Source organism: Cupressus sempervirens, chromosome 3 (assembly GCF_028749045.1).
Source record: "Cupressus sempervirens isolate cs-2001-9-10 chromosome 3, ASM2874904v1, whole genome shotgun sequence".
Classification (NCBI taxonomy): Eukaryota; Viridiplantae; Streptophyta; class Pinopsida; order Cupressales; family Cupressaceae; genus Cupressus; species Cupressus sempervirens.
This window is the reverse complement of record NC_143120.1, coordinates 562752698-562765251: the sequence shown is the minus strand read 5'-3', so window position 1 is coordinate 562765251 and position 12554 is coordinate 562752698.

Sequence of the window (12554 nt, the reverse complement as noted above, 5' to 3'; positions counted from 1 at the left end):
GCTTAAGATTTTGATTCACCCCCACCCACTCTCAGTATCTTGTTATCATGTTTACCTCCATCAATCAACAATTGGTATCAAAGCATTAGTTCTCTAATATCGCTTGGAGATTGGATCTTGGAGATAGAGGCTTTTAAACTAGACAAGGTTATTGACAATCAGGTGATTGACATCCAACTCATACTACAGAAACTTGAGAAAGCAAGACAAAATCTAAAGGATTCCCTAAAAAGGAGAAAGGAAATTTCTATCTAGATAAAACAATTTTCCTATGAAGTTGAAACTGGAGGAGTGTTTGAATTAATCAATCCAAATGACAAAGCATGTGCAGATCTATTTGAAAAGAACAAAGAACATGAAATCCAATTAGTAATATTATGTGAAGTGACTAAACAAAAGAAGAAAACTAAAGAAGACATGACTATGGTTGAGGAAGACAAAAGAGTAATGGGTACTAGACATGAAGAAAGGATATCAAATGTGAAGAAGCTTACAAACACACAACTAAACGTGATGAATCAACTAATGCTTGCAAATCAGGAATTGAATCACAAGGATGTGGAAATTGCAAATCTCAAATCATAGAAGGACATACTGAAGAATGAACTAAAAACTGAAAAAGAATCTATGGAGAGATTCAACAAACCTAAAGAGACAATGAAATACTTTGAAGAACTTATGAAGTCATCTAGTTGTTATGATGGGTCAGGACATTCATGCACTAAGCAAGGAGAATCATCCAGGAATGGAGAGCTAGGGAATGTAAAGCCAAAGGAAAAACAAGTATGCTATCACTATGGAAAACCTTGTCATGCTACAAACATTTGTCCGAAGCAAACATGGTATGCAAAATCCTAAACCTAAGTTTACTGGTTACTATTTTTACTGTAAGAAACAAGGACATCAAATATATGAGTGTAGCTCAAGAATGGGGAATGCATCTACTACACCTAGATTTGAAGGATATTGCTATAACTGTCAAAAGTATGGACATAGAGCATATGAATGCAAATCTCAAACAAAACCATACTAGAGAAATCAGAGGAAGAGTTATGCACCTAACAATGCATGTTCCAAATGTCACAATTTTGGACATCTAAGCAAGAATTGCAGGACTCGAGTACATGCAACAAATCAAACAAAAGACAAAGGTAAAGGAAAAATAGACATTAAGAAAATTAAGAAGGAAATGAATCAACAATGGAAAAAGAAAGCAGAAGATGGAAATAGTGAAGTAAATGAAGCTGAGGTCCCCCAATCCAATGGAGAAGGTGATCATGCCCTTATATCATATTGTATATTCAATTGATATATCATAGATCAATTCCTTACATGAATGTGCCAAAGTTCATATTTGCATATATGAAGATGCATAAGAACATACTTATGGAAGGATTGTCAAACATCAGTAAAATTGTTTATGTTGTCCACCAAATTTGTGTGTTATTCCAAAAATTGCAATAAAAGAGATCCAATAGGTGCATTATCCTCGATACTGCCAAATTTTTGTGTTATTCCAAAAATTGCAATAAAAGAGATCCAATGGGTGCATTATCCTCGATATTGCCCAAAGTTATTATGATCCATGATGTTAGGAGTTATTATATGTATAAGATTAGAGAAGTGGGAGACTATGAGATTAGACTAAGCTTATGAGAAGTTGCGCAGTGGAGGAATCTTGAAGGATGAATATAAAGTTGTTGAGAGGAAAGGGTTAACTTGTGCCCTAGAATTTTCAAAGAATTTCAAGATTGAATGGATTAAAATTGTTCTAAGGAGAATCGATGATATGAAGTATTGGTTACATAATGGACTTGTGGAGATCACAGAGTGATAGGCTATCCAACCCTACATAAGAAGAAAACCATGCGATGCCTGAGTCATGAAGAATTTCAGGCAAATACAAGAGCTGAGTGCAATGGACGAGGTCTATCCATTGCAAACATTTATGATCCATTAATTGAATTTGTAGTGAGGGTTATTGCTCACAAATTTTACTAGTCAAGCAGATTGAACAATGTGTTATGTATGGCAGTGGATTAAGCATGGAAGATAGTGATGAAAGATTATGAATATGATCTTGTCGAGCTGCAAAAATTGCAACTAGTAGAGAATCTATCATCTATAAGAAATGAAAAGAATTCAATGTATAAGTTTGGATCCCTTATTGTATGCAATTCTGATGATATTATTTGGGAACAAGACAAATCAGTGATGAGACAAATAAATGAAAACATTACTCAATTAGGAGCAATTTTTGAGAATGTTATGGATGCTTATTTTGAGGAATTTAAGTAAAATTTGAAGATGACGATGAGGATATCGGAAGAATTGGTCAGAAGGTATTATAGTGATATATGTTTTCTTGTAGATTCAAACAACACATTTGTGTAGGTAGTAAAGCCGAGGAAGGCCTGGCTACAAAGTTTTGACTACAAAATTGATAGTGATTTAGTGAGTGCAAACATTATTGCACTATTGAATGAAGAGATAGACGTTGAGGCTGAACCTTTTCGGAAAGAATAACTATAAATATCAAGATAGCTTCTAAAAGAATGATTGAAGACTTGGAAGCAAAACTGGGCACCCAAGGCAAGGGAAAGAAAACACTATAGTTAACACAAGGTCGTGGAGAGGATGAAGACCAAGATAGTGGTGATGAGGAAGAGGAAGAAACAGAAGGAGACAAGGGTAAAGCCCTAGTTGTTGTCACTTCATCGAGCAAGAAGGCTCAAGGAACCAAGAAGAAACCAGTAGTGACACCCCCTCTCTCCTCCATCTCTAAACAAGCCAAGAACTAGGGTGGCTGCTAGTGTCGAGAAAAATACAAAACAGAGAGTAGTAGAGACTACTAAACCCATTGCCCTTAAAACAAAGAGAAGAAGATTGGTCAGAGGGCTACCTAAAGAGATATCTAAGTCTATTGAAGAGTTATGTGCAAATCTACGAAGATCTTCAGGATTATCCATCTTTAGATTTGTAATATATGATACATTAGATAATGTTGATTGAAACAAAATTGAGGAGGCTAGGGTGGATATGATTGCTAATCATAAGCTATCTCCTAGTGAAATTGAGAAGAAAATATGTAAAGATTTATATGAGAGATTAGAAAGAAGATGGCAACAGGTAGATGAAGAAGAGAAAAAGATAAGAACTGACACATTAGTTAGAGTCATGCCTGATCTATCCCAAGAGCAACATGACACATTTTGTTAGAGTGGGGTTGTCGTTGCACCAAAAGATCGATCTTTCAATACCGAATACAACCACTCAACTTATAGTACACAAGAGGCGGTTAAGCCCTTGTCACGAATCTTGAGGGGAGTGTTGGTCTAAGGATTCAAACCTGTGACCAAGCTCTGATACCACTTGTTAGAGTAGGGTTGTCATTGTACCAAAAGATGGATTTATCAATGCCCAATACAACCACTCAACTTATAGTACACAGGAGGCAATTAAGCCCTTGTCACAAATCCCAAGGGGAGTGTTGAACAAACTTCTAACATATTTTTGGTAAAGTATAGGAGTAGATTTGTTCCTAAATATAGGATGTTTTTGATCTTACTAAATAAAATGGAAGTTGTAGCAAAACAAGATGAATTAATTTGGAAAAGTATTTTTGGGCTATCAACCAAGGGAGCAGAGATAAAAAAAGAAATTATAAACATCAAAGATGATTATAGTAGTGGAGAAAGCTCAAGTGTGTTGTCGCTCCATTGAGCAAGAAGGCTCAAGGAACCAAGAAGAAACCAGTAGTGACACCCCATCTCTCCTCCATCTCCAAACAAGCCAAGAACTAGGGCAGCTGCTGGTGTCGAGAAAACTACAAAACAGAGAGTAGTAGAGACTACTGAACCCATTGCCCTTAAAACAAAGAGAAGAATATTGGTCAGAGGGCTACCTAAAGAGATATTTAAGTATATTGAAGAGTTATGTGCAAATCTATGAAGGTCTTCAGGATTATCCATCTTTAGATTTGTACTGTATGATACATTGGATAATGCTGATCGAAACAAAATTGAGGAGGCTAGGGTGGATATGATTGCTAATCATAAGCTAGCTCCTAGTGAAATTGAGAAGAAAATAGGTAAAGATTTATATGAGAGATTAGAAAGAATATGGCAACAGGCAGATGAAGAAGAGAAAAAGATAAGAACTGAAACATTAGTTAGAGTCATGCCTGATCTATCCCAAGAGCAACATGACACATTTTGTTAGAGTGGGATTGTCGTTGCACCAAAAGATCGATCTTTCAATACCGAATACAACCACTCAACTTATAGTACACAAGAGGCAGTTAAGCCCTTGTCACGAATCTTGAGGGGAGTGTTGGTCTAAGGATTCAAACCTGTGACCAAGCTCTGATACCACTTGTTAGAGTAGGGTTGTCATTGCACCAAAAGATGGATTTATCAATGCCCGATACAACCACTCAACTTATAGTACATAGGAGGCAATTAAGCCCTTGTCACAAATCCCAAGGGGAGTGTTGAACAAACTTCTAAGAGGATGTTTTTGATCTTACTAAATAAAATGGAAGTTGTAGCACAACAAGAAGAATTAATTTGGAAAAGCATTTTTGGGCTATCAAACAAGGGAGCAGAGATAGAGAAAGAAATTATAAACATCAAAGATGATTACAGTAGTGGAGAAAGCTCAATTGTGTTGAGTCCACAAGGAAGCATGTCACCAGTACATGCTAACACCCTTGACACTCCAGAGGCTGAGCAATCAAGGCTCAGAGATATAGAGGTAGGAACCGAAGTAAAAGAAACAAGTGTATATAGTAAGATTGTTTTAGCACCTCACACTAAGGAAAACAAAGAAATAAGTAGAGCTAAACTGAGTGCGACCATTGTTGTCTTGAGCACTGATACACTAGCGTGATCAAGTGGTGAAATCCTTCACCAACTCCTAAAGTAGTGCTGACCAGAAACACTCCTTTGCCAAGTTGAAGAGGAAAATCAATAAAGGATGCTTCACCAGATATTGAAGTCAATCTAGATGAAATAATTGAGATGTCACAATTAGACTTGGAAAATCTCATTTTGGAGCAAATAATTTTGCTAAAAGAGGTTTTGGCGAAGAAGAAATGACAAGAAGAGTTAATAAGAGAGCATAAGCAAAAACAGGTATTATATGATGTGAAAAAAAAATTGTTGATGCTTTTGACATACAAAATTTTGATGAAGAAGCTCCAACCATTACCCAACTTGCAAATATTGTTGAACAAGTCAATGCTAGTAATATGGAATCAAATGAAAAATTGATGGATTGGTCTACAAGAAGATTTGAGAATAAGGTTGTGGAAAAAGTTTCCATAACCATTGCCAAGGAGAATGCTCAATTGCAAAAGAAAATTTAGGTTATGACAGAACTAATACAAAAGGTACAACATTTGTACGACATTTTTTTAGACGTGTCAAGATTCACAAGTGATCTTTAGACACAAATAAACCAGATTCAAGTTGAGATGAAGAGATCCAACAACATTCTTTCACAATCATCAGGATCTAGCTTTGATCATTAAAATAATTTACTGAATGCTCAAGGCACATTGGTCAAGCTTCAAACAACTGACAACAATACGAGATCTAAATTGATCTCAATTCAAGCAATATTGATACCTCATTTGGAGGTCCTGCAAAGGGAGTTGCAATCAGCCTAGGATCTTATCAAAGAATATCACAATATTTCAATGGTTGATAGCTTAATTGATTTAGCTGCAAGACTATAGTTGCAAAATCACATTTTGGAAACAATAAGAACCACATGGGATCATGCATTGTCCATAATCACCCGAGTTCATAAGACATTCACTAACAAATATGGCTTGCTTCCACCCATTCAACCCCAACAACCATGACATACACGATGAAAAATATGGGGGAAATTAAATTTAGGAAATAGATTTGTAAGGGGGAAATGAATTTGTTATCATATTCATTTTACATTGTTTATTCATTATTCATTTTTGGCGTAAGTCATAAGACTTAGGGGGAGAGATTATATCAGATTGTTTTTGTAATGATGTAAATATGGCAAAGTGTTTTTCCCAATAATGTCAAAGGAGAAGATTATTGGCATCTCTAACTATTTTTGTCTATTAGTGTCAAACACTTAGTCATTTACAAGGTAGAGTCAGACGGTCATCATTGTGATCGAGATACTCTATATAGGCCAAGTCATGTACATAAGAAAGTATATACCGAGCTTTATAGGATTCAAGTAAGTGTATGGTCACCAAGTATTTTCTATACAAGTTGAGCTCAACATCGACCAAGCAGTTTCAAGCATACAAGTGTTGAGTTACATAGTATGTGTCGAGTACAATACAGACTGAGAAACAACAATGTCGAGTGTCAGAAAATAGTAAAGGTCAAGCAACACAAAATCAAGAATGGAACAAATTTTGAGGTAAAGTCAATATGGAAGGAACATTTAATATCTGTAGAGGTTTTTACAAAGAGTTTTATGTGTGAATGACATGGATTATAGATCCCTACATTTTGTGATCAACGATTAAGATGGAGAGGTTAATTAATGGAAACATTTAGAAGATCTTTAGAAAACTCTTTATAGAGAAGATCTTAACCTAGATCGTGTGGTATGGCATGAAGAAGAGAAGTGTATGCATGGGAACAAGGAGTAATATGCAAATAATGAAGTGAAAGATCAAGATTAGATCAGAAGTCAATGAAAGTGTTTGGTTATCTCTTAATAGAGAAAGTGACCTATTCAAAGTAATGAAAATAAGAAGATAAGTATTATCAGATCAGAGGAGAGGATCATTTAGCAAGGAGAAGACTCAAAACCAACTTACAGAGCATATCAAGAGTTAGGTACTAAATCAATTCTAACTGACTTGAATTAGGGAAAATATCTTAACCAAGTGGTCTTAGTAGATCTTTGTAAATCTCCTAACAGAGTCCTGCTTTATTGTAAGTGCTAAATCCTCTAACAAGGTGAGACTTAGCAGTCTCTTAAGCTTTTAACAAGTTAGACCCCTCATAGGGTAGATCATATTTTATGATCAAACATTGTAACCCTAACATGTTAACTTGATTACTGTAGTAGTAAAGATTTGTGAGTGTCATCCCCACCCCAATTTTATCTTTACCTTAGAGGGTTTCTGGGTTACAAATATTATGTTATGTGTTTATTTCCATGCATTTGATAGATCAAATTTACACGTTATAGAAAGTTTATTATTACAAGTTTTACATGCATAAGGTAACTAGTGATGAATTGGTGAAAAGTAAAAGTACTTAAGATTTTGATTCACTCCCACCCCCCCACTTGCCCCCCACCCTCTTAGTATCTTCTTATCTAGTTATACCTCCATCAATCAACACTACACCAAAGATTGATCCCTTCTTTCACATTGTTCTCATAATTTTTATTATTATAGAAAATGATAAAAACACTTAAGCAATCATGTTAAGATGAGATTGAATAATTTTATTAAGATGGCATGATTATTTTTTCCTACTATATTACCCAATTTCTCAAATATTGCAAAACATGCTCTAAAATTGATTCCAGCCCGTCAAAACATAAAGTTATAGGTTTTATATATCTATCTATCTATTTATTCTTACAAGATGAAACAAATCAATCCCAAATGGAGAAAGGTTTTTAAAGCTATTATGGAGTTTATAACCTTGGCTGGTAGATTTAGTAGAGTCAATAATTTCCATTTCCTTCTCATTTTATCTTCACAGTTCTCTGGTCAATAGCCAAAAGAAGCATAGTGAGGATCCCTCCAAACCCATCTTATATGAGGGTTTGATCTTACTTATTTCTCAGTATTGTGAAAATAATACGTGGGAAAGAAACTAAGTCCTGTGGACCTAGAAAAAAACCTCATAAAAGGAACACAAAATATCTTTAGGAAGGAACCTTGGGTAACAACTTTTCTCAAAGTTGATAAAAGAGGAAGTTGGATTAAAGCTCTTTGACTGAAAATGAGGAGGAAGAAAGTAAAACGGAGGAGGTTGTGTTGGAAATTTGGCTAAGGATAGTTGTTAGGGTTGTCATCTGATGCAGGAGCATCCTAGGTGTAAGGGCAATCTTGCATCACCCAAAAATATTTTATTTTTAGCCTTTTCTATTTTGATAAGGACTAGTAGATAGGGTGTTACTATTTATGGGAACTTACTATTTTTAGTAAGTTTGTCATACGAGCTCAAAATGTTCTCATTTTCTACAAAAGGTTCATTTTAGAGTTGTAAGCCTACTATAAAAATATCATTGCTCAAGCATTAGTATCAGAGAAGTTATTGCAGATTTTCGGTGGAAAAATTTGCAAAAAAATCTTCAGGCTCACCGTTGCAGGCCTTAGAGTGCCCGGATGAGGTTCGAAAACTTGACAAAAGGACACTAGCATGGTTCCAAGCCTATAGATCATAAGCCGGTGTTTCCAAAAAGTGGTTATAATAGTCAATCGGAGCAACGGTTCGTGAGTTATGGCCTTTGAAAGTTGGGCTACCGAAATTTCTAAAATATTTTGTCAAAGACGTATTTGGCCAACTCTGTGTATTGTTAGGGTCTGTTGGCCTTAACTATTAAATTTAAGCATCTAGAACCTTCTTGGGCGACATAAAACTGTCTATTTAAGAAAGGCCCAAAGATTGTCTAGGATAGCTTTGGGTGATAGTTCGCAACACTGTCTTGCAGGTTTCTATAATGAAGCCGCCCATTTGGGTTAGCATATTGTAATTGAAAATTCTATAATTCCGCATTTGCAGTGATAATAAGAAGTTCATATTTTATTTCTCGCATTTTTTGTTGTTTCTTTGTTTTTTTTATGAGATTATGGTATTAAGGAGAGTCCCCTGCATCATCATCAATAGAAAAATAACACAATTTTTGAGGTAGCAAAGTCAAAGGATAAGTTTAGTAGAAGGATACTTAGAAAATTATCCGAGTATTGTTATAAATGCTTTAGAATAATTAAGAAGGGGGGGGGGGGGGGGGGGGGGGGGGTGAATCATTTATTCAAGGTCCAAATGTCCCATTCAAACTTTTCACTAAGTATAGTGAGCCCATTCAATCATTCATTCATCCAAGCTTTAACTTGTCTAACCAACAAGTTACTGTAAATCAATATGCAAGCATAACACATAAGAAATCAACACATAACATAATGATTTACGTGGAAACCCAATTTGAGAAAAACTACCAGTAACATGCTACTCAATTCTCACTCTTCTGAAGTGACGCCCTGTTAAAGGCTTACAACACACTATCAAATATGACCTTGTTAGAGGATTTAACCACCCTATTAGAAGTGGGCCTTGTTAAAGGACTTTAGAACATTCACTTGGAATGCCACCCTGTTAAAGGATTTACAAATGGCTATTAAACCAACCTAAGTCCATAGGATTTTCTCTTATCTAATACAATTGTTAGAGAGTATTGGAAAAATCTTTGACCTGACTATAACATACAACTTATCTTGCAGATCCCAGATCACTTCTTAGCTCATACCATTGCTTGGCCTTCAATCACTGCAACTCTGACAACTTGCCCTCCTTTCAAGCTTAGTCTCCTTGAGTTTCCATGCTCAATGTACCAGTGCAATCATCTCTTCATGACCACTTATAAAAGCAGAGTGTCTGTGCTCTTCCTTCTCCTAGATGTCTTCTCCTTGACACCCTTCCAACCACTTCACAGTTTTGGCTCTTTTACAATAACAATATCAACGACTCTTTGCTTTTTGGTCTATGACTCCTTAAATAGAAGTCTTGGAGTTCTTTTTCTACTCAATTCTTCCATCCTTTAATTTTAATTCATATGGATTAGGTAGGATTCATTGCATCTAACCCATACTTTCCTCTAGAAACTTATTGAATAATCCTTTAGAATTTGCTCAAAAATGGTTTACATAGATTTTTGTGCCACCGGCTCATCATCCTTATCCTCCAACTCGTTCACAAAATTCAAGACAACCACTTTGTCGGCTCAGATTTGGTGATTTTTTGTCATTTGAAATAATGCAGTAGCTTAGCACTATTGAAATACTGGTGCTCGGCACATACTGTGTTACTCAGCATCAACTGTGTTTTTCTTGATGCTCGGCACTTAAAGATCATTTGGCACCAACTGAGAATTTTCTGATGCTCGGCACACACTAGAATTTTCTATTACTCAGCTCCAACTGAGAATTTTCTCAGCTTCAACTAACTTTCTCGGCACCCACTAATGATCTTAGTTTAAGCTTTGCATTCAACCTTGTTACAACTTCTTCCTCCAATGTTTCTAAGTGGTGACCAACCTCTGTATCTTTGAGTATGTTATCAATACATCATTTAACCATTGTCTTAACTTATCCTTGCACTTCATTAGAACATCATAACTCAACCTTTCCCTTAGGTGTTCTTGTTACATCTTATTGATCAAATCCGATTCATCAATCAACTAAGTGATAGTACTTGGATCTTATAAGAAAATGTCATTCCTACAAGTAGCAGGTTTGACATCAATGACAAAAAAATGATTGAAGACATCAATCTTCCTTCTTTGCAACAATCTCCCTCTTTGATCTTCAACAATGAGCTTTTCAACCAGAATTTCAACAATCTCCCTCTTTGGCATTGATGGCAAACCAAACTAATCAGCCATTAGACTAAATTATTCAACCACAAACTAACTAGGTTAGAATAGTAAGTCAAATGCCAAAAAGTAAATTGTAACTTCACATCTTTCTCTACTATTCTAATCGCTTCATTTCTACTTTTCCCTCTTTGCTGCTATATCCTTGTTCTTTGTCTTTCTCCCTCTGTATTGCTCATCTTCTGTTGTTCTGATCAACATTTGATTACTTCAGTCAACTTCTCCTGTTGATCAATTGTCTAACTTCTCCCTCTTTGACAACAATGCCAAAGACATATTAGCATCTTATCTATGCAAGTGTTGCTTATGTAGATTCATTTTATTTCCCCCTCTATCACCTTGCTTGTGACTAATTTGGAACTTTAGTACTTCAATTACTTTAGGCATGAATCTTAAAGTAAACAACCTCTGCATCAATATGTAGAATCTTCAACAATCAGCTCATTTGATGCAGGGCATTCTTGTTTGGCTTCAAGTAGCCTTGGCTAAGGGTATCACCCTTAACTTACCTCTAAGGTATTCAAAAGCATCTTTAGGTAGTGATTTTGTGAAGATATCGGCAATCTGTTCCTTTGAGCTAACATATTCTATCTTCACTTGTTTGTCTTCCACGAACTCTCTTACATAGTGATACTTGATTGCAATATGCTTGGTTATAGCATGCATTATAGGGTTCTTTGAGATGTTGATAGCACGTGTATTATCACAATAAAGTATCACAGGCTCAATTACTTCTTCTTTCATACCGTGCAACAAATTTTTGATCCATACAATATTGGTGCAATTTATAGCAACTGCAACATATTCAACTTCAGCAGTGGACTGTGAAGTGCAACTTTTCTTTTTGTTGGTCCATGTAATCAATCTTTTTCCTAAGAAAAGTGCTCCTCCACTGGTGCTTTTTCTATCATCAATGTTAACTCCCCAATCTGCATCATTGTAGGCTTTTAGTTCAAAATTTTCACTCCTCTTCTAGTACAAACCAAAGTCATCAGTTCCTTTTAGGTACCTCAATATTCTCTTCACTACCATTAAGTGATTCTCTCTTGGATTTGCAGAAAATCTTGCCACTATTCCAATAGCTAATGCAATGTCCAGTCTACTATGTACAATGTATTGCAACTTTCCAATCATTGATCTGTACAATGTCTGATTCACTTCAACTGACTCATTATTTTTAGATAACTTATGTCCAGTTGCCATTGGTGTGCTAACTGGTTTTGAATCTTCTAACCCAAATGTCTTGAGTATCTCTTTGATGTATTTGGATTGCATCACAAATATGTCATGTTTCAATTGATGTACTTGTAATCCAATAAAGAATTTGATTTCTCCAAACATTGACATCTCAAATTCATGCTTCATTTGATCAGCAAAGTCTTTGCAAAGAACATCTTTGCCTCCAAATATTATGTCATCAACAAAGATTTCTGATATCAAAGTGGCTTTACCTTTTTCAGCTTTGATGTATAAGTTGATGTTGTCATATGTTCTCTCAAATCCTATCTTTACAAGATATTTGTGCAATCTCTCATACCATGCTCTAGGTGCTTGCTTCAATCCATAAAGTGCCTTGTGTAGTTTACAGGTCATGTCCTTGTTCTTCTCATCTACAAATCCCTCTAGTTGTTCTATGTAGACTTCCTCTTCCAGTATACCATTCAGAAAAGCAGACTTCACATCCATTTGGTAGACTTTGAAACCTTTGTATGCAGCATCTGCAAGTAATGTTCTTACTCTCTCCATTCTTGTAATAGGGGCAAATGTTTCCCCATAATCTAGTCCTTCTTCTTGTGCATAGCCTTTGCAAACTAGCCTAGCTTTGTTTCTTCTCACCATTCTTATCAAGTTTGTTTCTAAATACCTATTTGGTACCAATTACATTCTTATCAGCTGGTCTAGGAACTAAAGACCATGTCTTGTTCTTCTCAATT